Source organism: Neofelis nebulosa, chromosome 11 (assembly GCF_028018385.1).
Source record: "Neofelis nebulosa isolate mNeoNeb1 chromosome 11, mNeoNeb1.pri, whole genome shotgun sequence".
Taxonomy (NCBI): domain Eukaryota; kingdom Metazoa; phylum Chordata; class Mammalia; order Carnivora; family Felidae; genus Neofelis; species Neofelis nebulosa.
This window is the reverse complement of record NC_080792.1, coordinates 66,621,980-66,627,979: the sequence shown is the minus strand read 5'-3', so window position 1 is coordinate 66,627,979 and position 6,000 is coordinate 66,621,980.

Sequence of the window (6,000 nt, the reverse complement as noted above, 5' to 3'; positions counted from 1 at the left end):
GTCCATCAACTGATGAATGGATAACAAAACGTGGTACAGTAGTCCCCCATTATCTGTGGTTTTGCTTTCTACGGTTTCAGTTACCACAGTCACTTTCAGTCTGGAAACAGTAGTGTCAGAAGAGCAGTAGTAGCCTAATGCTACATCACAATGCCTACATCATTCACTTCACTTCATCTTGTCACATAGTCATTTTATTAGCTTACATCATCACAAGAAGAAAAAAGGTGAGCACAGTACAATAAGATATTTGGAGAGAGACTACATTCACATAACTTTTATTATAGTATATTGTTATAATTGTTGTATTTAATTACTAGTTACCATTGTTAATCTTTTACTGCATCTAATTTATAAATTAAACTCTATCATAGGTATGTATGTACAGGAAAAAACAGTATTTATAGGGTTTGGTATTTTCCACAGTTTCAGACATCCACAGGGGATCTTGGAACATATCCCCCATGGATAAGAGAGAACTACTGTATATCCATAGGGTGGAATATTTTTCAGCCATAAAAAAAAAAAATAAAGTAGTGACACAGGCTACAATGTGGATGAACCTGGAAAACGATGCTAAGTGAAAGAAGCCAGACACAAAAGACCACAGTTTATATGATACCACTTATATCCAGGACAAGGAAATTCATGAGACAGAAAGTAGATTAGTGGCTGCCAGGGCTTTACTAGTATTTCATGTTGTCAAGCTTTCTAGAGTTTGCCTTTGTTCTCTCATTATCAGGCTTCCATCTGAGACTTCCAGATTGGCTCTACAGTCATTGCGGTGGCTGGCATGGGTTTCTCTCATGGTCATGCTGGCCTACCACTCCCAGCAGCTTGGACCTTGTACAGGAGGGTGCCTGTGGGTTGCGGGGTCCTGGGCAGGGCCAGGCTGCTCTATAGGATGAGTGGTGGGGGCTGCTGGTGGGGGCTCTGCCCCACATCATCCAAACCCAGAGAATCTTACTTTATTTTGTCCTTTTATTCTGAATGTTTATTTATTTTTGAGAGAGAGAGACAGACAGACAGACAGACAAAGTGTGAGCAGGGGAGGGGCAAAGAGGGAGATAGAGAATCCCAAGCAGGCTCCACACTGTCAGTGCAGAGTCTGATGAGCGGCTCAAACTCAGGAACCGTGAGATCATGACCTGAGCCCAAATCGGACGCTTAACCAACTGAGCCACTCAGGCGCTCCTCGCCTTTCTTTAAGAAAACGTGCTTTTTTATTCTGAAAGATAACATTCAACATAAAGAGCTTCACAAATTATTATAAAGCAAACATTCATGTAGTCACTCCCCAGGTATCTCCTCAGGGTCTCCAATGTCCTTCCACTCACCTTTTCCCAAAGGTAATAAAGCCTATCCTCACTTTCATGGTAATCATTTCTTTGTTCCTTATAGTTTCACCATGTGTATACGCATTCCTAAACAATATGGTTTAATTTTGCCTGCTTTTAAACTTTACAGAAATAAAATCTGGTTATCTATCCCTGTGGAGCAAATATCCCAAACCTCAGGGGCCTGAAACAGGGATAATTCTGTTATTCTCTGTCAAGAGCTAGAGTTGATTGAGCTCAGGGTGGGTGATTCCTGCTCAAGGCCTTGTAAATGGTCATGGGGGTGAGGGGCACCTTTGGAATGCCCTCCCTCTATCCCTGGTAGTTAATGCTAGTTGTTGGCTGGACCATCCACACATGGCCTCTATATCTGGTCTGAGCTTGCTCACTACACAGCACCTGGGTTCCAAGAAGGAGCTGCTGAGGGAGACTGGGAGGAAGCTGTTATCACCCTTTAAGACCTAGCCTGGAAGTCACACAGCATCATTCCTGTTTTGGCCTTCCCAGATCCTAGGGGAAGAAACATGGACCCCACCCCCCACCTTTCAATGGCAGGGGCTGGGGGTGGTAAGTCAACATCCTGTGAGAAGAGCATGTGTATGTACACACATGTGCATGCTGGCATATTGCAATAGCCTAAAGATGGAGGCAGCCCAAGTGTCCATTGATGGATGAATGGATGAACATAATATGGTCCATCTATATGCTGGAATATCATTCAGCCTTAAAAAGGAAGGAAATTCTGATCTGTGCTACAACGTGGATGAACCTTGAGGGCATTATGATCAGTGAACTAAGCCAGTCACAAAAGGCCAAATACTGTCTGATTCTATGTACATGAGGGACCTTGAATCAAATTCATAGAGACAGAAAGCAGAATGGTGGTTGCCAGGGACCGGGGGGAGGAAGGAATGGGGAGTTATTGTTTAATAGGTACAGAGTTTCAGTTTGAGATGATGAAAATGTTCTGGAGATGGGTGGTGGTGATGGTTGCACAATGTGAATGTACTTAACTTTGCTGAAATGCACACCCCAAAATTTAAGATGGTATGTTATATGTGGATTTTACAATTAAAAAAAATTTTTTTAATGTTTACTTATTTTTGAGAGAGACAGAGACAGAATGCGAGTGGGTTAGGGGCAGAGAGAGAGAGGGACACAGAGAATCCGAAGCAAGCTCCAGGCTCCGAGCTGTCAGCACAGAGCCCAACACGGGGCTTGAACTCATGAGCTGTGAGATCATGACCTGAGCCCAGTCGGACGCTCAACCAACTGAGCCACCCAGGCACCCCTTTACCACAATTTTTAAAAAATTAAGTTACATTTCAAAAAGGAGAGAATATGTGATAAACGATATCTTCAGATATCCTGCATTTATGCGTCTTTGGAAAATATAGTCTGCCACAGAACACGCAACTTACAGTTTGGGGTCTTGTATCTCTTACCCAACATTGAATCTGTAAAATTCCCACAAGTTGTGTGTTGCTAAGTTTCCGAGGCTGTACACTATTCTCCCATGTGGATATGTCACAAAATTTATCCCATCTCCTGTGGATGGACATTTGGGGGCACTCTAGCTTGGGGCTAATAAAAACAGTGCTGCTATGGATATTCCTGCACACGGGCACTTGTTTCTCTGGCTCGTGGGATAGATGCTCACTTAACTTTTTGAGATAATAGCAAACTATTTGCTGAGGTGGTTGTACCAACTCACACTCCCATCAAGTGTGCGAGAGGACCTATTTCTTTATCTCCTCCCTGACACTCTAGGGGTGCTAGGATACATTTAACTGAAACCGCTTGGTTTCTTTCCTGGCAGGGCCTGCCTTTCTCACCCCAGCTGCCCTGGGGGCTGGCTGACACTTACAGAGGTGCATGTCTGCATCCTTCCCAGCCACAGCCCACCCAGAGGGGCACTCCCAGGACAAACTGGCTCCCAGGGATACACCTGGATGCTGCAACCCTCTTTCCTGGCTCGTGGCTCCTGTCTGCACACAGGGTTGGCATTTACTTCCATTGCAGTTTATCCCTCCATCTGATCCCATCTCCTTCCTGTCTTCCAAAAACTCTTCCAAGTTCCTCAAAATTTCTGGTCTGCTGATGCAATTTTAAATGATTTTGCATGTTGCCATGAGTTTGTTTATTAGCTCTCAGTATCGTGATTGTTGTACATAATGGGACACACTATAATGGGAGGGAGGGGAACACGTGGGTGGTTCTCTCTGCTGTCTTGAACCCCATCCTCAACCCAGGGTCTCTGATTCACCCCAGCCTCTCAGGCTCTGAGCTTGTGAGCCCTCAGAGACCAGCATTCAAGGGGATGATCGCTGCCCCCTGGGAATAGGAGGCCTACTGAGTTTATGTCTACTCAGCTGAAAGACAACGTCTCACCTTTCCCAGCAGCTAGATGTGACCATGTGACTATTTTGGAATGGCAACTTCTGGAACCATAGGCCCTTGGCTTTGTCTCCTTGAGTTCTCTTCCAGGCACCACCCAGGCCAAGTCCAGCCATGCTGGTTCTTCCACTGTTCTACTGCTATTTCCCCTAGCCCACCCCAACTGTGCTTGTTACTTCTCTGTCCCAGGGTCTCCCCTTGCCCAGGAGGCCAGTTCCCATCTTCACCCTAGTAAACCCTAAAAAGTAAACCCATGTAAAGGGCAGCTCTTCTCTACAACCTCTCAAACTCCCAAGTAGGTGACCGCGTCTCCTCTGCCCAGCACTTCTCCACCCACTGTCACTCAGTTTATGTGGTCTGGGACAGTGTCCTTCTGGATGTTCACTTGACCAGCATATGCTGCAGGGGTCAAGCCCAGCTAAGGCCAATCACAACACAGGGAATCCCCAGCTCTGCCTCTTTGGTGAGCGTATGAAGAGAAGGGGGTCTGCAGGGGGCAAACAAGGGCAACTGAGGGGTTAATGTGCATACTCCAGACCCTGCCAGACTCCCTGGGCATGCAGGGTAGTGGCAGGCTGGGAGGCACCACATCCTCCCAATCCTGGGAAGGCGGCAGGCTGGGAGAATGTCCCCATGTCCTTGGCATGGTCAGCCTGGCCCTGGATGTCCAGCTCTGACTCACTCCTTGTTTGGGCAAAACGCTGGCTTGAGTGCCAAGTCCCGAGAGCTTGACAAAGGCAAAGGGAGTAACAAGATAGGATCTGAGGGTCAGCTCCTGGGAACAGTGTGGGTACCCAGCCTGTGTTTACAGCTGCTTCCTGCTCTGGCTCTCCGTCTGGTGAGCTGGGTGTGGCTACTGTCTGAGGAGGTGGGGGATCCTCTCCCAGCCCTCCGGGTGGACCCTGCACACCAGTCCTGAGTATATGAAACAATCACAGGGCAGAGAGGACAATAGCATGAGAGCCGGTGGCAGATAACAGGATTAAAACATTCTAAGGTTTTGGTCTTGGTAGGAGGAGAGCAACGATAGCAAAGATATTAATGTTAAATTTATTCACTTCAGAAGGTAACTGCTGAAATAGGCAAAGAAGGTATCATTTGCAAACAAGTAAAGGAAAAAAATATGAAAAAGACAAAAACAATTAATCCAAAAAAAGACAGAAAGGAGGAGTAGAGAGGGGGATCTGCACATAAGCTGTTACAAATAAATCCAAACATACCTGTAATCACAAAAAATGTAAAGGGACCAAATGCTCCAGATACAGAGAAAGATTGCCACATTATATGAAAAGCAATCCAGCTTTCTGAAATTACAGGAGACCCTCCTGAAGCATAAAGAAATACAATATTGAAGGTCAAGAGAGAGAAAGATACACCATGCAAAGACTAACCAAGAGTGAACTTGTGAGCTATGTCAGATGAAATACAATTTAAGGCAGCAAAGTCCAAAGTTGATTTGTTGGAAGTACACATATAAAGCTAAGTTTCTGGTAATATTAACAAGAAAAAGAGAAGGCACTAGTTAATGTTAATAATAATAATAATAATACCAATAGGAAAGAAAAGGAGACAACCATACATGCTCCAGCAAGTAAACAGAAATAATAAGGGGCTATTTGTCAACTGTATGACAACACATTTGAAAACAGACAAACTGAATAATTTCTTGGAAAACACCATTTTCCAGAATGGAATCCAAAAGAAATAAAAAACCTGATTGTCTTACAATTAAGCTCAGGTCATGATCTTGTGGTCCGTGAGTTAGAGCCCTGCACTGGGCTCTGTGCTGACAGCTCAGAGCCTGGAGCCTGCTTTGGATTCTGGGCCTCCCTCTCTCTGCCCTTCCCCTGCTCGTACTCTGTCTCTCTATCTCTCTCAAAAATAAACATTAAAAAAAAAAAGGTTGGTATAAAATTGCCTAATGTAAATCAACCCTGTTAACAGAATAAAAGGGAAAAACCACAGTAATATGTCAATAGATGCAAAACTGTCCAATGAAATTAAATACATTCAAAATAAAAAGTTATAAAAAGAATGAAAATAATAATAGAAGCTAATAAGGGGCACCTTCCAAGAAACTACAGCAGACAACATGGCAATGAGAGCATTCCCTATAAGACTAGAAGCCTGACTTGATGTCCATAATGAAGACTTCTCTATGATGATCTACTGGACATCCTAACTGGTGCAGTAAAATAAGAAAAGGAAATAAAAGGTAATGGATTTAGAAAGAAAAACACAAAACTCTCATTATTTGCAGATGATA